Source organism: Crocodylus siamensis, chromosome 3, assembly GCF_052110815.1.
Source record: "Crocodylus siamensis isolate JL-2025a chromosome 3, ASM5211081v1, whole genome shotgun sequence".
NCBI lineage: Eukaryota > Metazoa > Chordata > Crocodylia > Crocodylidae > Crocodylus > Crocodylus siamensis.
Genome location: NC_143397.1, coordinates 146,395,883 through 146,422,754, shown reverse-complemented (window position 1 = coordinate 146,422,754; position 26,872 = coordinate 146,395,883). Strand labels below are relative to the sequence as shown.

The window sequence follows — 26,872 nt, the reverse complement described above, 5'->3', positions numbered from 1 at the left end:
TGACTCAGTTCGTATATGACCTGTTCGTATAATCCCTGAAGAGGGATTTGAAGGTGAAACACAAGACACTCTTTTCTTAATTCATCCCATGCGGTGTAGAAGAACAATGCTACCCAACTCAGCCAACACAGAAGATATACATAACTGATTGATAAACACAGGAGCATAATGTATTTTCAGTAGATGACCATCTCCTACCACTTACACAAATGATTTGCTAAAACCAGATGTTTATCCTAACAGCATTCCTCCTTTCTTTCATGCATAACAAAATTAAAAAACAAGGGCTCACGCTCCACTCTTAAAGCAATTCAGGTGCATTTTCTATATACAAGCAAAAAATCATCTTGGTTCACTCAGTAAAGAAGTTAGTGAATTCATGCTTATATTCTCCCAGGTACATACAGTGCACCTGGAAACTCAAGATACTTGCAAGAAATGTCAAACAAAATCTTTCTGCCTACATTTCAGAAGAAATGACTTTCCAACCAACTATCCTGAAATACTGGGAAGATATCTGGGCTGTTTCTTAATTTGGTTTTGTTGCTTAAGAATGGACTCTGTCAATGCAAGCCTTGAAGTGAAAATACAGAATTCCCCTGGGAAAGACATGGTGGTCCTTGAGATCTATTTTTATCTTCTTCAAAAGGAATTTAAGAACAAGATGAACCAGTCAAGTTTAATCAAAAGGTTTTCTTAAAGACACTTACACTATAAACACTAATGCATGAGTTTGTAAATAACAACTGCTGAAAAAATTAAAACAGAGCACGGCAACACAAACTTCATTTCATTCCTTTCTTAGGCCCTGGTTCCACCATTGTTCAACATACTGACACTACTTGTTAATGCTAGTCATTACGGGCTACAGAAGAGGACCCACAGGACTTTGGAGTTGTTCTCAGAAACTGTGTGGTCTATGTCAGTTGGAAAAAGTATGTGAAATGGTAATGCAGTATTATTGCACATAGACTGAAAGAGGCATCTGTTTGTGTGGGAGGTATGATTCCTTCCTCCCTTTCCAATCCTCCGTCATTGTTTAATAACTGTGCTAGAAACAATAGCTCCACAGAACTTGTAAAGTTACTTGTGCAAACCAAATGTCAAATGAGAGTTGGCATGATTAAAATGAAATTGAAAGAAAATAACCCTATCAAAGACTGGTCTTGAAAGGCCTCATTTGTATGCATTAGAGTAGGTCCCTGGGGTGGATGAAAGGCCTGTATTAAGGCCAGAGATGGAACCATAAGCCACATGACAGGACACATTTCCGGTTTAGTTCCTTTATTACTTTTTTCAATATCCAGAAAATAAAATGAAATTATTTTTTTTAAATATAATCATCTAGGCAAGTTTCTTTTCCAAGCTAACAGCCAAGGAAACAAGCCAAGGAAAATGGAAATTCTTGAGGATTCTGAACTTGTTGGGTGGTAGTTAAATATTTAGATGTAGATTTCCTCCTCCCTAGCCATGACTTCTTTTTTTCCATAGTTTCACTTGATTTAATTTTTTTTCCTGACAGGGTGATTTATGAAAAACAACAGCTAGCCAACAGCAGAAGTAGCAACAGCATGAGCTCCAGGTGTTAGGAAAAACCCCTACCTAATTAATTCTCTCTGTGATATACTATCACATCCCCAAAATATTATGGTTGAAAAAAAAATCTGTCATATTCCAGCATATTGTATTCCACAGAGCAAACACCTTCCTTTCTCTTGCATTTACAAACACCTCAGGTAATACCACCATCAACACCAGCATACACACAATTCAAGCATATAGACTGCTCTATGGTAACTAAAAACACAGCACACAGTGGTACAAAATGGACTGGAGGGGAGGTGTTTTTAAAACTATGGTTTAGCAACATGGGCATCACTGTCACTGGATCTTTGTAAACCAATGTGGTTTACTAATGAATGAAACCACACCTTGAAGATCTACAAGGTCCCTTCTGACCCGACTTCTACGATTCTATGATTTTCCTTCCTCTTTGCCATCTTCCATCTTTAAGACTTTCATCTATTCCATTTTGGTATTTGGTAGCTTCTCCAAAGTTTTTACTTGACTACATTAGTAAGATGCTTTCAGACATGAGTACTGCTAATATTAGAACAAAATTTGGTACTGCTGAAGGGAAAAAAAAAAAAAAAAACAGTTCTAAAACACTGTTTCTGCTCATTTAGGCTGCTGGGCTCAGTGTAAATGCTTGATGGCATAATGACTACCTCTGGCCTGTTGATGGATTGTTATAAAAAACAAACAGGACAGCTGACTGGCAGACTGTAAGGCCAGTTTCCAGCATTTGTCACCGAGTGATCTTACATAAAAAGCCAGAAGCCATATAACCATGCTCTTGTCTTTGGGATGGACAATCTGAAGAGCAGGCACATTATTTTTCAGCAGAGTGGGGAAAAAAAACACAATCCAATCCTCTCACTTTAATCTGGCCTCATTTTCGAAAGCTCTTGGTTATTTAGCTTACAGCCTTCTCTTAAAGAGCAAACATGCTGGAGAGCGCTGCTGGCTGCAGCACTGAAAAAATGAAGAGCATCAACAAACAAAATATTTTCTCTTCTTTTAAACCTAACATTTTCAAGTGGAGAGGAATTAGGAATCCATTACTCCATTGTTCTAAATCCAAACCTGGTTCCTTTGAAGCATGGAAGTGAAATAAGACTAAGACACCTAATCTTGGTATCCTATAAATATTCTGTAAGGAGAGCTTGTTCTCTAAGTTATTGAAGGGAAAATCCCCTCAGGATAGTTGAAATAATAAGAAAGCAGTCTCCAGTGGCACATCTAAAATTATGTATCAATGTACATAATAGATATTCATTATGTAATTTTAAAAAAAATTCAGTATAAAATTTCACAACAATTGATTAGATTAATTTGTATCCTGGCCTCTCCTATCTATCTTTCTCTCTCTCTCTCAAGTATTTGTATTGCTCCAGTTACTGTAGTATCTGATTCTGTCACAACACCCAGGTAAAGAAAGGCAGATTAATTCCATTACACAGATGGGGAACTGAGGCACACAGTCTATCTATGCCTAAAAAAAGGTGACTGGACCTGAAAACTTGCTAAGAACTTTTTCTAACTACTCAGCTGGTCTAATAAAAGAGATCACATCTACTCAGAACCTTGCCTGCCTATGTCCTTAGACCAGCATGGCTACAATCAAAACCCAGCAAGGTCAAACCAGGCATCTGTTACAGACCAGGGAATCTAACATGGGTCTCAGACCCAAGTCCTTGTTCAGTGCCCTGATCTCTGCAAAATCCTTTGTCTCCTCCTTTATTCTGTATTTTAACTTTAGTAAAGGCTGTTACAAGTGTGAGAGACCAAAACCTAGTAAGCAATCTGGCCCGAAGGTTTACTACCCTTTTCCCTACCTACCCGTAATCAATGGACTCCAGCCTTATGAAGGGCTACGGAAGACGGAACATGACAAGAATTTCACAAAGCTGAGCATTTCCTCTTGCTGTACCGTAATATGCTGGGGCACAGACACAGGAAGTTCAAGAATGGCACATAGTGTCCTGCTCATAAGCAAGGCTGAAGCTGCTGCTCTCCAACCACTTTGTATTTTAAGCACTTCCATTCAGAAAAGCCAAGAATGTGACGACTCTCCACGTTCACATTTCAGGCTGCGAAGTGACTTCTTTCCTAGCTGATAGGGCAATTAAAATTTCTCCATTAAATTTGACAGTTCTCAAGATTGTCAACAAAAGCCTTGTTGAAGTGGAAAATGCTGGCTTATTTTTCCTTTTAAAAACACGACAAAACAAAAAAAATCATGATTGCTTTTATTTATACTCCTCTTGTGTTCTTCATATGGCAGAAGAAAATTGCCAAGCAAAAGAAGTCCCTACAGTAATGGATGTATTTTACAACCACAGTCCAGTTAATTTTTACTTCTTTTTTAAGCAAGGTTTAAGCAAGAGCCTAGTTGTCATCTGTAAAGGTGGCTTGGTTTAAGAATTTTTTTTAAACAAATCCTATGCATTATGGAGAAAACTTTTAAATTGTTCCTATATTCTCATATGCTGGCAGCAGCTGACCAGGTTCAGGTAACAAGATTAATCAAAATCTGGGATTTTTTTTTTATTTTTTTTTTTTTTTAACTGTAGAGAGAATCCAAAAAGAGGAATTCAAGCTATGTTTTAGCACTGCACTCTTAAGCATGACATCAGTCAAAGACAAACTGGGCTGCAATGTGTATTCTTAGTTCATAAGTGGGCGCTCATATGCCATACGTAGTCTTCTACCACAAAGTGCCAGATCCTAAATATAGTGCTGTGCTCATGTTCAGAATATATTTGTGGAATTCCATGCTTCCAGCCTCCAAGCCCACAAGGGAAAAAGCAGTTCTTACCAGCAATTCTGAGGTTAGACATTTTCTGCCCCAAAAACCAATGTAGTTTTCTTGATAAAAAATATTAAGTTGGAACTAAAAAGGATGCTAGGATTCTTTATTCACTGGTCAGCCATCTCTCATAATGATCCTTCATCATTTATCTTTGTCCTAAATCTGCTCTTTCAAAATATATTACTGACAAAGATTTCACCCCTTACATTCCTAAGAAAAAAAGAAACATGGCAGCTTAAGAGTCACTGGAATCTTTGGCAAACTAATTCCAGAGGGGAAACACTGTCTTTAGTATAAGAAAATTAATAAAAATAACATTTCAAAGAGCCAATATTTGAGCTTAGCAATGGGACTGGGACTGGAATGAGGTAAAGAGGTCTGGCAGACTCTACACTTAAGAAGTATAAATGCTGTATTTGGAGCAGAGAAACAGCTAATGGCAACATCCTGCTTTTGTGTGTGTTTTTTTATGTCTTAAAATCACAGAGCATAGAGGGAGGAAGCAAATATAAGAACTGGCTTTAAACTTAGACCACCAACATCAATGAAAGAATATGTGCCTACCTGTCTTCTGCTTGCTTTTAATCAACTACATTTTTCTATGAAAAATATAAACAATTCTTAAGTGCTTGGTTTCAAAGTGATATTTACTTCTACTTCCAGAACCGCTGTAGTACTGTGTTAGACCCCTGCGAGAGAACCTAAAGAGAAGGGGGGAGAGGGAGGAGATGGGAGAGAAGAGCATGGAAGCTACAGATGAGAAACTTTATGGAATCTTACTCCTCCTACTCAGACCATCTGCAAACGCTTGGGTCCAATCGACTTTGCAGCCAACATGACCTTGAGGCCCTGTGTAGTTACTCAAACTGCACCTGCGTGGGATTAAGTATCCTGTTAGTGAGTGATAGCCTTTCTTGCTCAGTCTGAAACAGCTTTCACAAGATCAAGCAGGAGGAGGAGTAGAAAGGAAAAAGGAGGCAGAGAGGGCAGCAGAGCAGTGCCTTTCCTCACAGACTGAATAAGCAATAATATTGATTTAGGTTGCTAACCTTGTCCAAGTCACCACCTGCAAAAAGCTGTGTCTGAAATTCTTATGCATGTTTAGATCAGTTCTGGTTTCACCTCACATATAATTACAGCCTGTCAGAGGGGTGGATCTAACCTGAAACACAGAATATCTCCTATGAACCCATTATATTTTGTAATGACAAGCATTAATCTTTTTTCTTTTGACCCAGCAAACGGCCTGTAGTCCACAGAATCAGCCACTTGAAACTGAGCGATGCCTGGGCTGATAAGACCTAACAATACATTCAATGTTTCTAAAGATGTCAGACCACCTGCTTGCTTGGAATTTTGCTAATCCCAATAAGCAATCTGTAAAATGATAACATTTTACATATTCTTGAACAGTCATGTAAAAGGGATAGAAGCGGCCTGGCAGCTCCCTGGAACCAAGCAAGGGACTACAGAGTGAAAGATCAATAGAAATCTATAGTCAGGTGATAACTATGAATGTATGTTTGTTATTAAAAATGGGAAAAAAAAGAAAGTGTTCTAGCCCCCATATTCTACAATTCTTTACTCATAATGATAATTCTACAGCTTTTTAAAATAAATCTTTTTTTCTATACAAAGTATTTCTCCATTTCCAGTAATAACAACAACACTCTTGCGTTAATGAAAGTCGAAGGACTCGGGGGAGTGGGGGGGGGGAGGGGGGCAGGGAGAAAAAAAACACCACCACCCAAAACTTCAAAATGAAAAATTAACATTTTTCCATTTGTGGCAAATCTCCTTTTTGTGTGGGGACCTGCACTCCCCACTACCTGGAACAGTGCAAGGGTGCCATATCCATGATGAAGACATGTACACTATGTGACATTAAAACAGCTATAAGGCACAAGATTCTGTAGTGCTTCGCCTGTGCTGGGCAGGAAATCACTGTAGAGCTCATGCTCTGCCCTGAATCTAGGAGGCAGGGGAAGATGAAACTAGACCCTTTCTGCAAAGCTGCTCTTTATTCAGTCCAATAAGCCCTTCCCACCTACCTTTCCAAACATACAATCTCATTCTCAAAGCCTGTGGCGATGGCCTTGTGCAACTGAAAGGCTCAGAGCTGCAATTTATTACACTAGCATTTAATGCTTGGAGACATCAATAACTAGCATCTATGTACTTTAAAAAAACCCCCACATACACACACAAAAAGGACACACATACATTTATAGATGAAAGGCAAGTTACTGCCAGTCTCAAAACAAAGGCCTAAATGGCTTCACCACCTGAGAAGTGCAATAATCACACAGAAACATCCTCTTATGAAATGGAATTTATACATACAAATAAGGAAAACAGATCTGTTCATTTACTGGGTAGAATGACACACGTATGACATCACCGGCAGCCAATAAGAAAGCTCCATTTGGGTCTGGTGTTCTTACACCATTTCATATTTATAGGTAAACCCCAAGAGGGTGTTAACCCTAAGCCAGCATTTTTCTTCCCTACTCACTTCTAAATAAAGCAACTGCTTCCATTCAGCATCAACCTGACAAAAAAAATACAGCCTCTCATCTCAGCATGTTCTCTGACAAATCCTGAAACAATAAGTGGAAAGCGGGGGAGAATGGCTGGAACTAGTGTCACTGTTTCCTGCAAGCCTGTAGACAGGACAGAGCTTCAGATCAGCTCTCTTCCTTGGCTGTGGAATACAGAAACAAGGGAAAGAAAAGCATGTTGGGTCAACCCCGGGTCAAGGCTTTTGTTATTACTGAACAAATGAATGCAATTGTTATTTCCATCTAGATATTTTAAACCATCTGAATAAATGAAGCAATTTGCTGCTTCCTCCACCACCATCTCCTCCGATGTGTTTTGGAGAAAACCTTTTTAAAGGAGTGAGAAGGCCCATTGTTTACTAGCATGATAATAATCATAGGCAGGTGCAGTGTGAACAGTTCAGTTAGATCAGTAAAGGTCATGACTCCCCAGTCAGAGACACCCAGGCTTTTGCAGCTGGCCTGAGGGGCAGAGCAAAGGTCAAAGAACTTTCACATCTGTAATTGTCATGGTCTATATCTGTCGTTACAGTCTTTCACTGAAGTTGTAGTCTTAGCATTTTGCTATTGCCGCAAAGTGATCTCTGCAACAGGGGAGGCATTAGAGCAATTTTCTCTAGATTAGCAGCAGTTAATAATAATAATATCCTTTCCAAGAGGATATTAGGGTTTGGGGAGGGCATTATTGTGTTTTACTGAAGGGGGGCTCATCATCCACTTTTCCACAAATGTACCACCAGCTTAATGAACTACCCACTCAAAGTGTTTTGTTTTGTTTTAACAAAAAAATTTAAAACTCAGCCTTCTAGCCATTTCTGTAATACTAAGACCTCTCTTGCTGCATCATAAAGTAAAATCGGCAACATGCTGTAGTGAAACTTGGCCAGCTGCAAAGATGATAGAGTTCAACATGCTGGCTTCAAGCCAGATTGACAGCTCTCAGACTGATGTTTTAGTCTCACTAACATGCTCAGCAAATTAAAAAAAAAGTTCTGGACACAGCAAACTTTGGAAGCAGTTTCCTATTTTTTTCAAGGTTCCTATTTTTCTGCTTGTGCAAAGCCCCTGCATAAAGAGTCTGATTGTATGTACCACCTTATAATTAATGTGACTCAAAGTAGAACAGAGTGCAATGTAAATATAAAGCTAATAAGCAGACTTAAAAGACAGAATGTGTAATGCAAACACACAGGTTTTATTCGCCAATACTATATACCAGTGTTATTTAATCAGAAACATCTCATTTTACTTGCACTGTATGGCTCAGTACTAAAGCAGGGAGCTCTGCTCTGCTGTTAGATACATTTTATTCAAATATATATCTTTCCTTGCACCCTGATAATGTCCTAGACAGCAAAATGACCCAGAGCCACTAATCAAAAACACTGTTGTTTAACAGTTGGAAATAACCATAGTATAATACCAAGAAAGGGATCTGTTAAAAACAAACAAACAAAAAGTACATAGCTGACTTTTCTAGTAAGCCATATAACTGAGGTCTAGTGTAACTTCACTGCTGAACAAGAAAGATTTCTACACCTCCCCTGCCTTTCTGCTATCTGACACCACCAGAGAAGGAATCCTGCCTTATCTGCACATCAAGGAGCAACTCACACAGACACTCATGGACCCAGAGGAACAGACTTCCACCTTCAGCTTCCTCCCTGTAAAAATGACGTTTATTTTCTACCTACGGAGACTTTTTACCATCTTTAATTTTCCCTAAGCCTGAGGAAGGATGTGTTCACCCAAAAGCTTGCAGAAAAAGATAATTATTTTGCCATTTCTTCGTTGGTCTAATAAAAGGTATCACCTCTGAACGAAGAGTTCTAGAGTTTTGCACTCCCGCTTCCTTCAAAGTTTTCTGCGCCATGTGTCAGCTCATGCCTAGGCATAGAGTGCATTTTTCTTGAGATTTGCAACTCTGAGGACCAAACATCACCACAAGAGGAGCTCTCCCCAGAACTAGAGCACAGCCCTGTGCAATACCACCTGAGATGGTGGGGATCATGCTCTAACATAACCCTTGATGAAATCTGGCACAGACATTCAATAAAGCACTCTGAAAAAAAACGTTTTAATCTAATACTTCATCCATCGTGGGTTTTAACTTAGAACGCGATCCACCATTTTAAAGTGCTCTAAGATCCGTGAATATCTGTTCAATTATGGCTTTAAAGCACTTTCTGCCTGCTTAAAGGGAGATAGGTATAATGTCTGTACCTAGCCTACAAGTCCATATAAAACAAAACAAGTTCAAATGCAGGTCTACAAATAAAAATGAGATCTCCCAGTTTTGTACTTTAACACCTGGTTTTGGTCACCTCTGCAGCTGCTGGAGGTGTTATAAATCAGTGGTTTTCAACCTTCTTCCTACCAGGATACATTTGCAAAGATTCATGGCCTGTCCCGACCCTGCCAGCGCACAACCCACAGTCCCTGGTCCCTGCTGGTATCCCTCACTCCCCACCCCAGCCCTCACCTTCCCCCACCCCGCTAGAGCTTCTCACTCCCAACATGAACCCCTGCCTCACCCCTAGCCCTGCCGGTGCCCCTCAGTCCCAACCCACAGCCTCCTACGCCCCCCAGCCCTGCCAGAGGGGCCCCCAGCTGCCCCTGTCCGACTTGGGCTGGCATGTAGTGGCTGTGGTAGCTCCAGCTCATGCAGGCAGTGGAGCAAGCTGGAGGGAGGAGCAGGGGAGGCCTGTCGCAACCCACACCCTGGGCTGGTGCTGCAGCACCAAGCAGCAGCCTGGTCACAGCCCATTTCTGCCCCCCAAGCAGCGGCTCTGGGCCACCCAGCCCCTGCGAGCATCCTGCCCAGCCTTGCAGCTCTCCCCTGCCCCTGCCCCCTGCCACTCTGCCCTGCCGCAGTCTCGGCGCTTTCCTGGAATCAGTGTTTCTCAACCTGCAGCTCACAATCCTTTGAAATTTTCTTGTGACCCATTTTTGGGTTATAAATCACAAGGTCAAAGTAAATTATAGTTAAACTCTACCATTCTGATCACCCGGATCACAGTCAAAACTTTAAGAAGGCATATTGGTCTGCATGGACGATGAAACAAACTGAAAAGGGAAAGAAAGGCACTGATTTTTTTGTACTCAAGCTGCCATTTCCTGTCCTAATGCTCAGGATAGACTGATTAAAAATTGTAACAATTTACATTTGTGACATCCAACTTAAATTATAAACTACATACAGTGTACTTTGGTACTAGAGAACATTCAAAGTTGCTAGGGCCCTCCACAACCAGTCCATGTGCCCTTTTCTCTAAAAAGAAGAGAAAGATAAGAGCCCACCCATCAGGCCAAAACAGCAATCTTGGTAGCCAAGCAGCCAATAGTTTCAGATGTAGACAACAGCAATTGATCTTCCATTCTATATACCTTTTTTATTACTCCTGCTTCTATTCTCTATGATTTGCACTCTTCCAAATCAGGCCTTCTAAGAGCATCATATAAAACGTGCATTTCCAATTAAATTAGTCAAGACCATAAATTATTGACACCAGAGTTCACAGAGGATGAGTCAGTTTGACCTAGGAATTAACTTGACAAAATGGATCTCTGCTGAACACTAGGCTGAAGAAACTGCAGCAAAGGAGGAAAGTCATCTTTTACTCTTACCCCAAAAGCTCTCAAAACCCAGAAAAACACTGCAAGAATACAAGATGATCAACTGACATATACCAATGACCTTTTGGCCACCAGGCTAGATGGCAGTGGCTGATCCCTCCATGGGCCTGACCTGTCAGGGCCCCATCCAGCTGCCCAGAAGAGACCGGGGGGGGGCAGCAGCCTAAACCTGATCCAGCAACAGTGGCAAGGGGCTTGGTCTGGCCCCAACCTGGCCTTGTGGTGAGGAATGGTGGTGCCCAGCCCTGATCCAGCCCCAATGAGGAGGAGGAAGCATGTTTAGGATGGCCACCTGTCCCTAACTGGGGAGCACAATCCTGAAATAGGACCATTGAGTCCCGATCCTGGGCTGCATGACTCTGGGACAGCTTCTGTCTCAGATTTACAGTACTGTACAGGTATCCAGGTTTTCCATTCACCACAGAAAAATGCAAGATATAACAGGTTTCCCCTTGCAGGCTGGCAGAGTATCAGCCTGCAAGGGGCTGCAGGGAGCAGGATGCAGGAGGTGCGCACGCATATCCACATGGCCAGAAATATAGCTCCAGGCAGCAGGGGAGAGCAGCTTCCCCAGCTGCCTGCAGGTAAGTCCATGGGTGTGGGGGGGGGAGGGGACACACAGATTGAGGCCCCCACAGTGAAGGGATAAGTGGGGCAGCTTTGGCAGCTGGGGCTGGGGAGCACTGCCCAATAAGGCAGTACATGGGGCCCAGGGCAGGAACGTGTGGCCAGCCACAATGCCTGGCCAGGGAGCAAGAGGGAGACACGGGTGGCTTGTCCAGGCAGCAGGGGGGAGAAGGAGGTGGGTAGCTCCCTGTCACTGCATGCACTCCCCAGTGCACATGCCCCCCAGATTTGTGATTGGGGGGGAAGGATGCAGGCTTGGGGCTCCCCCTCCCTGCTTTCCTACCCCCAGGAGCCTTGCGCCAGCCATGGCACCATGGCAAAGCACCCCCTGCCCACCCAGCAGCAGTGGCTCAGAGTTGTGCCCCTTGCTGCTGCCAGGTGGGCAGGAGAAACCTTGCCATGGCAGCATGGCCAGAGTGAAGCTTCCGGGACAGGACGGCAGAGCAGGGAGCCCTGAGCCAGCATCCTCCCACACCAGAGCGGGGCCAGAGATTGAGCACCACTGATTTCCACATTCAGACTTTTGTAAAGCCTTCTAACTTCTACTTCACACACTCTTTGAATTATTCAGTGAAGTAGCTGGCATTCTGGGAGTGTAAAAGCTATTTAAAAAATGTCTGGTGATCTTTTAAGACCCTGGGATTTCCACAGGCCTCCTCCAGTGAATAGTGTACTGACAAAGATAAAATTGGGGGGGGGGGGTGGTGCAGTTTTTTGCTTGCTTGCTTGATACCCAGGAAGTTACAGCATTTACCCAGTTGTTTTGATCAATCTGAGCAAGACTCTGGAGAGAGATGGAATACATCTTTCCATGTCACAAAGGTAAAACTTAAGACTTTTTCCAGACTGAATTTCTGCAGGTGTCCTTTTCAGTATGATTACATTATTCAGGATGAAATAAACTGTGATTGGCAGTAAACTTATTGAGAGAAGCACCGCCATGTGAAATGATTAAAAACTTAATCTTGAAAGGTAGGAAGGGGGAGGGGCACTTCACCCCTACCCCAAAAATGACAATTAATGTTTGGTGGAGCAGAGGTGTACAGAAAGTACCTTTAGGTGAAAGCTAGAAGATTGAAATACGTGTTTGGAATACACCAAGTACACACCCTATGGACTAGTGACTTGGAATAACTAGAAGACTCCAATTCCAGAAAGATAACAAATTTCAGCAAGGAAACATTAAATAGCTGTGCTTCAAATGCCCAATTAGAATATAATTCAATGAAAATGACCATTTTTATGCTTTTTGCCATTTCTCTAGCCACCTCTCAAAAATGCAAGAAGCCTGAATGATAAGGTCAATGGCTTCTTTGACACTGTAAATGGTAAGAGTCATGTTCATTTAAAAAAAACAAACTATTTTCCACACAGTTGCATAACAGGGGGGCAGGGAGAAGTGGGGCACCACCGCAGGTGCTAACTTAGCAGGGGTACTATAATTGCACCCTCACCCTGTGAAGTCTGTGCCTTGGCAGCAAAAGCAGCTCCATACAGTTGTTCTTACATCAGCAGCAGAGGACTATTTCTGAGTCCCAAGCGTAAGTAGGACTCCTGTGTTCCCCTCTAAGTCTGCGAATCCTTACCCCTCCAGCACTCAGTGCCCCCCACCCCCAGCAGTGTTTGCCGAGGGCACAAACCCTGCTTGTTACACCTTTGCTTCCACTCTACTGAAGCAGTTGCACCTGACCTTTGCAGCCCATGGGCCAGATGAGCGGTACCAGGTCTGTCCAGAAGCCAGACCCAGTCCATGGGCCCAATAATAACCCAAAGCCCATCCCCCCGTGGCGGCATCAGCCCCGGCCAGGCCATGGAAGAATTGGGCCCGATCCCTCCATGCAAGGCTGGCGAAGCTGGGGTTGATCCAGCTGTATGGGGCTTGGAAATTTGGCAGCAGGGAACCAGCAGCAATGTTAATTGCCACAGTTCCCACACCATCAAATTTCCATACCCACAGGGTACACAAGGCCAGATTATACTTCTCCATCTGCTACATCTGGCCCAGAAGCTGGCAGTTAAGAACCCCTGTAGTAGATCAAGCAAGTTCCCATTCTACAGTTTATAATGCTCTAAAGCAGCTTCTGTAAACATTTGTTCCGAATGGTCTGTATCTGAAATAATCTACTTTAGGGCACATGTAAAAATAGTACACTCTGTCACAGCAGGAGCATCCTCTCCCCCTGCCCCATTCTAAATACAACCAACCAACCTAAAGAGACCATCACACCAGAAAAGACAATGGTGTAACTTGACAGATTGCATTTGTTGACAGGGGGCGGGGAAAAAAAAAGAGTGATTTTTCTACACTAAAAGTCCTGCTTTATCCCGTAACGACCCCCAGTACAGCAAAGGCCTTAAGCAAAGTGAAGGGAATACCCAAAAAAAACCCCACAATTCCCATTTTTACAAAGTATGTTTCAAGTTACTTTAAAAGCATCAGTTTATCTTCTCTTCCTTCTGCCAAATATTTTTGTAATCGTAAGTACAGCATTTGAGGCACACCTTAGGATGGAAAATTCCATGGCAGAAAGAGGAATCCTATTCAGGTATTTACTCCTAAGTACACCTTGAATGATAGTAACTGTACAAGGGGTGACAAACTCTAAAACATGCCAAAAACTGCCCTACAATGCATGTTCTACAATGCACCTATGTTAACGCATTACTGCAGTAGGATTTGACAATGCACAATCTCAGTAAATTATCTGGTTCACCTATTTGCATGTAGATCAGATGGATATGGGGACGTATGAGAAGGAAGGACTGGGGGCTCAGGATGCAGGCCTGGAAAGTCCCCTCCATTCTTTAGCCTCTACAGAACTGAACTGTTTCTTGGCTCCTGCTGATTCTGGCAAATTCATCAACATCTTCATTCTTCCCATCTCTGCTGTCTGGGTGACTCACTCAAGCAGACATGCAGGCAACCCTGTTAAATTGCCTTTTTCTGGTTTGTTGTGTAATAAGTATCTAGGCGGTGGTGCAGAGTCTGCTGATTTGGTAGGGCTGACATACACAGCTGGGTTGTGATATAATATGCAATATATTCATTTATTTTGGTACCTACACTTCATAAGCCCCTGAAGTAGCAAACAATTGGCACATATGGGCAATGACTGATTTAGTCCGTCCCTATGAATTACAGTCATCTCTAAAGGCTTGAGTTATAATCTACAGTTTGCCTTGGCTTGTATTTGAAGAAATACATGACTACTGAGAATTTGGCCCTAAAGCAGCAAATGTTGTGTACGCAACAATTCTGCTAACACACTTATGTCCTTGTTCTTCCTTGCAGCAAAACTTTACTATTGAAATGGAGTATGTGTGCGTGAGTGTGGATGTAGATGAGCGCATGTACATGCTGGATTCCTCAATTTTCAAAGTGGAATATATAAAAAAAAAAAAATCTTCTCTTGCAGGTAAGAACAGTTGCTTCAGTCATCTTGCATATCTATCTATCTCTTCTCTTTCAAAGAGTTTTTTTCTTTAAAAAAGTGTCTGAATTTAAAAGCATGTGAAATGTAGAAGCTTGGCCGCCTGGATTTTACAGGTTTCCATTTATTTTAGCAACAGATGAAAGATGAACAGCCCATAAACTGACATAACGTGGATCTGTCATTTTAAAGGAAGGAGTGAGATTGGGTCTTCATTCCACCATGGCTTCCCTGCAGAGATTGGCAATACAGGTGCCAATTAATATCAAATGTGCTGGCAGTGGGTTCTGTTGCCTGGATGCTTGCCTGCTAGAGACTGGACAGAGACCAAACTCATTCCACATAGCTCATCCAAGTTCTTTCCAAAGTAACCACATAAAGGAACTACTGAACTAGGTCAGGTTTAAATAGTGCTGGGTCCAGTTCCCAACAATCAGAAATACTCAAGCTTCCTTATTTTTATATTTTTCTCCACAGCATGAAGATGCGAATCTCACCGGCTTGATGAACTATACAGAAGAGGAGGTGGGGAAGGAGTTAGGAGTCATTTTAGTCCACTGGGGTAAAACTGAAAGCTGAATAGCCTACTGAAATTGATTTGAAAGATACTGTGAATGTATGCTGAAATAGGTGTTTTTCTTTTATATAAGGAAGCCTATGTTCACTTATGAGAACACCTGAAAAACCTTTAGTCCACATTATAACCAAATGCCATGTAAAACTCTGATTTAAAGTAGTTTTTGGATTGGAGTAATGCATTACTGCCTTTCTGATAATTAATGGTTTTTACTGCATTCCTTTAGCTCACCTCTACTTTTAAAAACAAGGAAAATATAAAGACAGAGAAAAAAGGCAGGGGGAGGGGAGGAGTCTGCTCCAGGCTCAGAACTTGTATGCCAACTTCAGTCTGTAGTGAATTTTAATGGCAGAGTTATAAACTGTTCAAAGCATGACTTTATGATGGAAGTGCTGATGCAATAACAACTATAGCTAGCAGCTCTAGTGACACTACTTGAATGTATCAATTCTCCTCTTGTAAAGCTAATCCTAAGAGCCTAGCATTTTGTGAATTTTAAAAGTCTTGTAGATTATAAAAAGGTTTGTTGTTAGAAACTGAATCTGCTGGAGCTAGAAGTCTACAGGTACCTATACATGAGCACGGAGGCTGCTCCAATGTGCTGTCATTACAGCACATCACAGCAGACATGATTAATCAAGTCTGCTGGAGTGTGGCAATTACCGCACTGCAGCAGCCTCCTGCATCTTGTGCACCAGCGTTTCCAAACTTAGAAATGGCGACAGGGGCGCTTGAACTAAAGCTCATCAAGCACACTTTAATTCAAGCACCCCCATAGCCATTTTTAAGCTCGGAGACGCTGATACACAAGACGCGGTGACACTTTAATTGGAGTGGCTCCAAGAGACGTTCTAATTAAAGCACAGCCTCCTCCCCAGAGCACATGTAAAAGTACCCAAAGTCTTTCTATCCATAAGCATTTCCTTTCTCCCTGCCAAGAATCTGAAGTTCTTGACTGGTTCTCTCTCAGCAACGCCAGGTTCTCTCAGCTGCGCAGCAATTTTGTAAAGTATATGGAGGGAGTAACCAAACTGAGGCATCCTGCAAGTAAGGGGGAGAGAAAAGAGAAATACTTTTTAAATAGACAAGAAACAATAAGAGAAATTCAGCAGTCGGGAATCACAAGAGAAAACAAATCGATAACAAGGGAAAAGGGAGCTAATAACAGAACAAAAAAATAGAATTTAGAATCTGTGTTAATCAAAGACAGGAAAACTACAGCACAAAAGAATAAAGAGGGAGAAGAAGAGAGCAAACAAAAAGGAAAGGATAAACAGAAAAGAAACTGAAGAGGAGAATCAAGGGGGAGATTATATATGTAGTGCATTAAAAACACATCTTAAGCCTTTACACTCTGCACAAGCAAAAGTAAAGTTCAATGAGAAAGTATTCAGCACAAAGTCAGACCTGTAAAACTGCATGTTGTTGGACAGTATGTGTCTGCGTGTTACAAACTGAAGCATCCTACTTTCTACATTTCATTGTTCCACATTCCTCTAGCAAATGGCCCAAGAAAGCTATCCTCAGGGAAGAGGTAACTGAAAAAATGTTGCCACTTAAAGTTCTTGAGTTAAATAGCTGGTTACTGCTGGGCAGATCCCTAAGCTAATGAAACAGGTCATTTTCAAAACTGCACGTGTTGGCAACAAGTAGTATTTTCCTTGTATTTCAAGACCCTGTTGTGACTACCATCATATATGACCATTTAAAGGATGATGGATGTTTATAAAGCAAGACTGATTTAAAGTAATAATCAAATTGTTCTATACGTCACATATGATGACAAGTGCACGGTGCATCAAATTTTAATTGAAAAATGCTTGCAGGTAAGCATAAACATTTTTAAAATGCTTTGGCTTATTGAAGCAAAGCCATTTTTGGATATACCTACAGATACAGATACCATTTTGCCAGAATTGAGGCAAAATGCAATAAAGTTGAAGCTGAATGATGAAGATAGTCACTCCATTCTGGAGATTTGGCTGCAGAGGCTGACAACATATTCTGTACCAATACTGCAAGCTTTGAAGATCCTCAAGAGAGCAAGCAAAATGTTGAGATTCTCTAGAAAATATAGCATTCCAGGCTATTTTTCTGCATCTCTGAGAGGTAAGGAAGACCTATGCTTTAAGACGTAAGGTTTTTTTTCCTTCCATAAATTAAATGAATGAGTTTTCTAAAACTGTACATTTTCTTTCTAAAAGTATACATTTGCTATGTTATTCAGTGGTTAATAGCTCTGACATGCAGCCAGGCCAAACTCTCATAAGCAGCAGTAAGTCATCAACAATGCTCAGCCCTAAATGCCACTCAGTCCCTCTCGCTCACACTTGTCCCATCGTCTCCCCTCCGGTATTCTTTTGCTTTAAAAACTCAAGTATTACAGAGTAGTTACCTATACAATATGTAAAAGCTTGAGCTACATTCAATGGTTCCTGAATTAATACACTTACTTTTCTTAAGAAAAGAACAATTAACAAATGTTAATTTTGATTCCAGTCAAGCACAACATGACAGGGAAGTGATCCTATTTCATCTCTTAGAAACTAAGCAGCATGAAGATTTCTAAACTGGTAACTTTTGCACAAGCTCACTGGAACATTAATGAGCTTCCTCAAGAAAAATGAGCAGATAAACATGTAATAACCAAGCAAAAGCTGTACTGACATAATTTCTGCAAGAAAAGATGCGCTGTCTTACTTATGCCATTCAATTCTGGAGGAATCAAACATATGAGGAATTCTACACGGGATAAAGTGATACATAGGCGAGTTACCTAGTCTGCTAGTTTCTGCAGACAGGCTTTTGTTCTCTGATGAGCTCCTCAGTCAGTCCTCTAGTAACACTGCCTTTAAGCAAAAGCCAACAAATAAACTAACAAAAAAATCCTTCTGCCCTATCCTAAGTGCTCAAGGAGGAGCCCTTTGGCTCCAGCTCCTAGCACAGCAAGCTTCTTGTGTAGCAAGCACTTGCATCCACAGTTTATTTCCCCACTCCTGCATCCTATTCTGGGTGCTTCTTAAAAGCCCTGCCTATCCAAATGCCCTGCAGGTGGGCTCTCTCCAGAGGGCTGACTGTTTCCTCTTAAAGGAATGACCATGATAACCTTATAAAAGAGGAAACTATATTTCTGTAATCCTATCTGTATTCAAAGTTATATCCCACACGCTGAAGAATGGTCAGAAACATAGGAAATCACTTGAAAAATGAAAAGATAAGAAAACACAATCCATACATCGAATAAACCTGGCAAGGAAAACATTAATCCTTTTCTTTGGATGTATGGCTTTCTGATTTAATTCAGCATTGTAGTTGTGATGGTCCAGGATACATATGAGAAGCTATATTACTCTAGTCATACCTTTTATTTGACCAATGACATAGTTGGGAAAGAAGTTGGACAAGCTTTCAGGCACAAAATGCACTTCCTCAGATCTGGGAAAACAGCAGATATAGCCACAGCTAAATACTAGGTAAAACAATTACTTGTGTTTAACAGTCTGGATGAAGCAGCAGAACCCTCCTGGTGTGGCAGGACAGCAACAAGGCTAGATCCCGGGATCTGAAATGGCAGTACCAAAATTGTTACTTCTTTACTGTAAATAGTTCTGCATACAAGTTTCTGTAAATAATAAAATGTTGTTTCTATGCTACAAGCCTTATCAAGCTACTACAGACTACATGCAGGTGCTCATTTGCCATAAGCCAATTCAGTTGCTGCTTCAAGCTCAATAATGGCTGTAAGAGAGTTAACACTGAACCCAGCTCTGCTCCTTTGAGATGCAGAAAGAAGTGACAGGTATTACGGCAACCATTAGAGCACAACATCTCCCTGCTTCTATTTCAAGCAAAGAAAAATCAGGTTTCTGCTTGAAACATGCAACCTAATTTTAAAGGGCTGACTGGGGGATAAGGGTGGAAATGAGGTGTGTGTGTGGTATGCAAGTAAGTACGATAAGACTGACAGCCTGACAGAAAAAAAAATGTGCAAAAAAATCATTTAAAAAACTTCAGGAACAAAGCACCAACCTAAGTACATACAATCAGTTGCATCTAGGTGATTCACAACCCACTTAGTTTGCAGTGGGCTGCAGAATTAAGAACAAGACACTCAGCTGTTTGCTGGGACTTTTACATAAGGCCCTGTTTCTCTACTCCAATGGAGCTTGAAAGTTGTCCTGCAGAGCCATTTGCTGCAGCTTTGTAGATCCCAGTTACCTGGTAAACCCTCATCACTGCAGGGGAATTAGGAATTTAAGAACTTAACCCTGCAAAGTATCCAAGTTCTACTGCACGCTAGAAACCACTTAAAATACCCACAGGTAAGGTAGTCAGCCATTTAAATTGTGCAAATGGCACTGTTAATTGTGCAAAAGCCAAATCCCAGTGATTTCAACATTACAGGAACTGGTTAAGTCAAGTGAAGCATGCCTGCTAATACATGCAGGGACAATCTGCCCACAGATACAAGCACCTCAGTGCTAGTTACATTTGCTCAGCCTCTGCTCAGTTGTTCAACTCTCATTAGGGCTTGTTACACTGAAATGGGCAAGAACTAGTCACTTCCAGGGCTGGGAAAAGTATAGCACTGATCACAGATCACATGGGCTAGAAGGATGTTAAAAATACTAACAATTTTCTAAATAACCCCCTATAGAATATATGGCTATATATTGTGGTAGCATTTCCCCGGTTCTCAAGATGTGCAAAACAGTCAAGATTTTTATGAATTTCCCTTCAATCCTACAAGTTTAAGGACAAAAAGTAAGCCTCACATGTCCTGTAACCTCACAATGGGATGCTAGGTTACTCAATATGATATAATAAAGTAATAATGTGCAGAAGGGAGAAATAGGCCGCAATCAGACCTAGACAGGTTACAGGGTCATGCGGACAAGAATAGGATGGGATTCAACACAGACAAGTGCAAAGTGCTGCATCTGGGGAGGAAGAACCAGCACCATACCTACAGGCTGGGGAATTCCCTTCTCGTCAGTACAGAGGCAGAAAAGGATCTTGGAGCTGTTTTTGATGGCAAGATGAACATGAGCTGGCAGTGTGGGGATGCAGTCAGGAAGGCCAACCACACCCTGTCATGCATCCACAGATGCATCTCAAGCAGGTCCAAGGAAGTGATCCTCCCCCCCTATGCTGCACTGGTCAGGCCGCAACTGGAGTACTGCGTCCAGTTTTGGGCGCCGCACTTCAAGAAGGATGTGGACAACATGGAGAGGGTCCAGAGGAGGGCCACTCGTATGATCAGGGGGCAGCAGGGCAGGCCCTATGAGGAGAGGCTACGGGACCTGAACCTGTTCAGCCTCCACAGAGAAGGCTGAGGGGAGCTCTAGTGGCCTGTTACAAACTAGTCAGAGGGGACCAGCAGACATTGGGGAAGCCCGTTCCCCCGAGCACTACCAGGAGTGACTAGAAATAATGGTCACAAGCTGGCAGAGGGTAGATTCAGGCTAGACATCAGGAGGCGCTACTTCACGGTCAGGGCGGCTAGGATCTGGAATCAACTTCCAAGAGAAGTGGTGCTGGCTCCTACCCTGGCGGTCTTTAAGAGGAGGCTAGATGTACACCTTGCTGGGGTCATCTGACCCCAGTACTCTTTCCTGCCACGGCAGGGGGTCGGACTTGATGAACTGCTCAGGTCCCTTCCGACCCTACTATGAAACTATGAAATTCTGATGTCAAGAAGCACATTGTCCATGCTGCACAATTACTCTATCAAACAGCACTGATGCAGAGAAGTAGTAGTTAAAACCAGCTGCCTCTGGAGTGCCACTATTTTATCCAGCAGAGTGAAATCTAAGTGCCCTCAGCACAGTTCAGATCCCAAAGTTGGAACCCCCCTGACTTCTAGGATAAACCTTCTTAGCTGGATTGACAGCTGAAGATGCTGGTTGTCTGGCCAAGATCTGTATTTGGCATGTTGGGGAAATGGGACAGGTTCAAAGTGCAAGGCTAAGCAGAAGTGACAGAACAAAAGGCAAGCTGCTTCAATGACCTAAAAGGAGTAGTCTTTCCCCTCTGTACAGTAAAACCTCAACAACATGAGTTAATAAGAACAAATCAGCATCAAAGTAATATGAGGGCACACAGGCTGCCTACACACATTCAAATAATCTTGAAGAATTCTCCCAGGTTTGCTCTCCGGATAGGGAAGCCTACCCAGAGTTGCATGTACAGACATTCAAATGCTGAGGCTCTGAAGAGTGGACAGTTTCCAGTTTTGTCTTTGCAAACCCAAAGGAGGGAGAGGAGGAGATGGGGGCCTCTGTGCAGATATCAGGAGGCACTACTTCACTGTCAGGTTGGCTAGTGTGCTCTGAAAGCTCCCTTAGTTTGCTTGGCAACAGATGGCAGTAGTGCATAGGGCAGCCCTGATTGGCTGAACCAGACAGCTCGTGGTTGGCCTGTGTTTCCGTGGACCACAATGTGGAGATTGTGCAGGAGGCCTGTTCTGCTTCCTGCTGGAGAAGCAGAGTCCAGTGAACACCACAGTGTCTCCCTGGTGTGGAGTGCAGGGGGTGGATGCTGGAGGACTATGTTCCTATCTGAAGAAGCAACAGCATGTACAGAAATTTGCTCTTCTAAGAGAACCTCTTCAAGGACTGATTTAACCCTGTTTGACCCCAGGTTATTTTTCTCTTGGAGTGGCCATTTTTGCTTTTGAGATAAGGCCTGAGCATCTGTACACTTGTGGTTTCTCCTGGGAAAGGAGACTCTTTCAGAAACTGAATGTCTGCACAAGGCCATAAAAAACACCTCTAAAGGGAGCTGGAACAGCAGCCTTTTTATTATCGTCACTGAAACTTGGTTATCTTTACATATTATGCAGCTGGTATACTGTTCAAATTGTTCTGTTTATATTCCTTATTCAAAAAAATCATTAATACTGCCAAGCTATATTCAATTTAGATAGCTGTAGCCGCATGTGATAAACATAAGATTGTCACATACAGTATAAAGAAAAAAAAAATAGTGTCCTGCCAGGTGTTCTAGTAGTTGTCTGATTCCTGAAACTACTCTGTCTTCTAAAAGAGCATTTTTACTTTTTATTAAACTATTACATCACAATTATTGACACAACTTTACTCGACTATGGAACAATAACTCCAAAAAGAAATTACTGAAAAATGTTTTGCATTTTCACACTCAAAGTCCTCAGTTTTGTATCTCTAGATAATAAACTATATCATCACAGGAAACAAAGCACAATGAAACAACAACAAAATGAGAAGATAAGGTCCCATAAACTATTACAATATCACAGCAGATTACACATTATAGGTTCTTCACTGAAAAGGTTACACGAGAAGAAAAAATAAGTTCTTTGTCCTATATCCTTGCCCAACTATAAATATTTTTTCAATAAAGATGGATGGTCCCTTGAACCCTGCAAGCAATATCAGCTAACATTTTTAAAGTTCTAGTTATAATTTAAATGACAAAAGTATGCAGGAAATTCATAGCCCCTCACTAAAGAGTTCAGCAATTCAGCCAGCACTCAGCTGCAGCTGGCAGTTGGAGTCTGAAGCTTCTTTAGGCAGAAGCTATGTTTTTTACATCATCCCTTTGTAAGGTGCAGCCAAAGAGGGTCTTGATCTTGGATTCATGTGCCTAAACACCACTGCAAGATTATAAATAAGTGTGTGGATGGGCATGGCCTTTATTAACTTACTCTGAATCTATTTAAATTCATTTACTGCAGATGGCTTGTTTGGAAACAGGGAATATGCCAAACTCTGGGCTAAATACCCTTCTCCTGTTGTAAAAAATATAAAAGGAGGGGCTGGAGGAAAAATGTATATGGAAGAGGCTCAGTGCTGAAAGTAGTATCTCTGTGGGTTCTATTCCCACAGCTGAGATAACCATGGGGTGCAATGGGTGAGGCAGCATACTGCTGGCAGGGCCACGGAGAAGGCGGATGTGGCATACTGCACACACATGCACACTGTCTGGACTGTAGGTCTATGCAATACATTGCAAATGCTCGAAACTCCCCTCTATTATCCTTTTTCCAAGCCTAGAGGCATAATCCTGGCCCTTATACTGGGTCACAAGGGCACTATCAATTGTCTTTATAGTAAAATGTTCAGTAATATTAATCCCTCAACCCTCCCTTGAAAACAAGGAAGCCTTTTAGCTATGGACAAGGGAGGTCAAAGCCCTGCCTCCCTCATCTCAGTGCAGGGCTATAAAAGAAAAAAGCAAAAAGCACTGAACCTGAAGCAAAGAGTGTCCTCTAAACGTGTCCAATTCCTTAACTATCTCTAACTTATTTGAAAGCAAAGCATTAGGGGAGATATCCCTTCTTTCCAAATCTGAACAAAGTTTGGCAGGAAAAAAGAATGAAAAGAAAGACAATACTCCTAAATCAGGGCTGAGATGGCCAGCCAGATGGAAGAAGAAACGTTAACGATGCTCTGTTACCACATGGAATTCAGATGCCCAGCCCCTGTTGTGGATCACACACAGAAACCAACACTAAATCCCAGACCTAGCTTATTAGAAGGAGCTAGTCCTCCCAGCTGCATGCAGATAGATGGTGAGGCTCTTCTGTTTATATCGGGGGTTAGCAGTGTTTTCTGGTAAGGGTGACTGGAATGACCCAGCTCACGGCAGAGGCAGGCAGACACCAGGGACCCGGCCACCATGGCTTCTCCCCACCTCTTAGCAATGAATCCTCTGCCAGAGCCCCAGGGGACTGACTGCAGTGAGCAGATCCACAGGCCCATGGACCAGATCCAACCCATGGGCTGTATGTTCCACACCCCTGCTGTAGATGCATCTAAGATCTTCTGAAAAGTCCTGAGATTGAGCACTGCTCAGATGCCTAGAGGAAACAACCTGGGACAGAAGCAGATCTCCAACTGTGTTCTCTGCTTTGCTACTCCCACGTCCCTTTTTCCTACTGGGTTACTGGCTGAACAGAATGCAAGTGAGCTGTCACTCTGCCTCCCTAGGTCTGTGTCTCATTGAATCAGGGCAGGATGAGGTGGTTTTCATTGCCAAGGTGACGATACATCTAAACTTTACATTGGTCTGTATGGCATGGGCTCAGAACATTGCATCAGACTTCCCTCAGAGGGAGTAGCAGTTGATCCTCTGGATTGTGCAGAGGTCAGGAGTTGTGGTAAAAAAAAAAAAATCACTTTGCCTTGTTATGCAAGCCTTCCTTATGCAAGAAGAGCCTAAACGGAGGAGGCTCGAGCTCTCCAGAGAGTCATGTGATGACTCAACTAGTAATCTGCACAGCCTGTGGCCTTAGCTAGGCCTTGGAATGACTTCTTCCTCCTGGTAGGCATTAGTATGACTCTAGGTTTAAGTGGTTTGGATTAAAGGATACATTTGCATGCACCAGGTTTGAGCACGGGAAGAGGCCAGTCACAGTAGGGATGACTCTTCCTTTCCATCCTTTCGTTGCTACCAGGACTTTGCTTTTAAGTCATCTGAAGTCAAAGGTTTTACAAAGCTGGAGGCCCTTGGGCAACGCCTCCTTTCTCCAGAACCATTCGTCTTCACCATTCGCAAATCACTTTTTCTAAAGCAGTGAAATCTTCTGAGTCTTTTACATTTCTATCATCTTATAAAACAACAGGGAACATATTAAATTTCACTGTACCTAAAGCAAAAAACCCTTCCAGAGAAATCAGGGGAACTTCCATTTTTAAAAGCTATATTAAGGAAAAGGAAAGGTTTTTCAGATCAAATCAGTTTTGTAACATTAGAGAGCAATCCCATGTTAGTTGCAAGGAGAGAAAAATAAAATGTGAAAATCTTGCCTGCTTCCTCCCTTGGTATATACAAGTAATAATCACTTAGTAAAGCAAGGAGTCAGGCAACCAGTGAGATCCCTGTATCTTCCAACATCTTTTTCTTCTCTGCTGAGCAAAAATGACCCTTTTCCCTTATAAAATGGGAAACAAGGCAACAGAACGGTAATCACCTTTGAAAAAGATAGTAGTTCACATCTACTAAATAATACAACGTCAATCTTACCAACATCATTTCAAAACAGCAGCAGAGCAATGTTTGCAGAGTCACACAGAGACATTACCTGTCGTTAACCAAATACATGGAGATTCAGTGGTAAGACTTAAAAACAATCCTCTTATCATGCAGGCACTATCCCCAACAAATATGTGACAGGAAAGGATACACAAGGGGCAGTGCTAGCAACTCTCAATATATTATTCTAAGTCTTATGATATTTAACAGGTTGTTTTGATTTTTCTTTAATAAGATCCAGCTCTAGAGTCGCATCAAGGGACAGAAATATGGTCTTTAATTTAAACAGATTTAGCATTTAGCAGATTTAGCATAATCATGGAGGGGAAAAAAAACAAAACAGTAAAACAAACCTGAAAGGCCCAAAACATGAAAAGGCAAATGAAAACATATCACATTTGTAATTTTTTTTAAACTTCTCCAGTTTAAGCCAATCCTTATTTCTGATTACTGTGGCCGCACCTACCAGACAGTTGTGCAAAAACACCTTTGGGAATATATTGGTGGGATCATAATGAAGTTGGCACTTTGATTCATGATGTGTGAAACCAATTAAAGAACATTCTACTGCCATCCTAGCTCTGCACTGTTTTACCATTGAACCCAAGTTCTAGCAAATAGATGGCTTTTAAACATCTAATGTCGTATTTTCAGAAATGACACCTTATAGTTTCATAGCTGGTAGGGTCAGAAGGGACTTGAGCAGATCATCAAGTCTGACACCCTGCCATGGCAGGAAAGAATACTGGGGTCAAATGACCCCAGCAAGATGCTTGTCTAGCCTTGTCTTAAAGACCCCCAGGGTAGGAGCCTGCACCACTTCGCTTGGAAGTTGGTTCCAGATCCTAGCCGCCCTGACAATGAAGTAGTGCCTCCTGATGTCTAATCTGAATTTACTCTCTGCCAGCTTCTAGTCACTCCTGGTAGTGCTTGGGGGAACAGGGACTCCCCCAGTGCCTGCTAGTCCCCTCTGACTAGTTTTTAACAGACCACTAGATCCCCGCCTCAGCCTTCTTTTGTGGAGGCTGAACAGGTTCAGGTCCCGTAGCCTCTCCTCATAAGGCCTGCCCTGCTGCCCCCTGATCATACGAGTGGCCCTCCTCTGGACCCTCTCCATGTTGTCCACATCCCTCTTGAAGTGTGGCGCCCAGAACTGGACGCAGTACTCCAGCTGCGGCCTGACCAGTGCCGCATAGGAGGGGGAGGATCACCTCTTTGGACCTGCTCGAGATGCATCTGTGGATGCATGACAAGGTGCGGTTGGCCTTCCTGACTGCATCCCCACACTGCCAGCCCACGTTCATCTTGGCATCAATGACGACTCCAAGATCCTTTTCTGCCTCTGCACTGATGAGAAGGGAGTTCCCCTTCACCCATGAAAAGGGCAAAACCCTCCTCAAGGACTTAATCTTACACCCACTGAAACCAATGACAAAGCTTTCATTTTAGTGGTAGAATACCAGGTCTCAATATGGTAAGGAGCTCTTTTACAAGATCTGGGAATAAAAGGAAGTCTCTGTGGTTGCTATGCTCTCCCATTTACCAAGGGAAAAAATGAAATCACAGATGTAGCTCCCTGCCCTGAAAATTCCTACCTCATGCTGAGGTACAGTCACTCAACTCTTGCCCTTGCAGAATAGAACTGCAT

The 26,872-nt window shown here is 42.4% G+C and overlaps 1 protein-coding gene across 50 annotated transcripts in view; it reads right to left on the bottom strand.

The window, feature by feature from the left end:
- The window catches only part of LOC149868954 (uncharacterized), a 220,837-nt gene that overhangs the window by 60,590 nt on the left and 133,375 nt on the right, over positions 1 to 26,872 (bottom strand). For 16 of the 50 annotated variants that reach the window (XM_090039433.1, XM_090039431.1, XM_090039454.1 and 13 more), the window contains one exon: positions 18,694 to 18,769. The exons of the other annotated variants lie outside the window; for them this stretch is intronic. The gene's annotated coding sequence lies outside the window, so the exon portion shown is untranslated. The remainder of the gene's footprint in view (positions 1 to 18,693; positions 18,770 to 26,872) is intronic. 50 annotated transcript variants of the gene reach the window in all.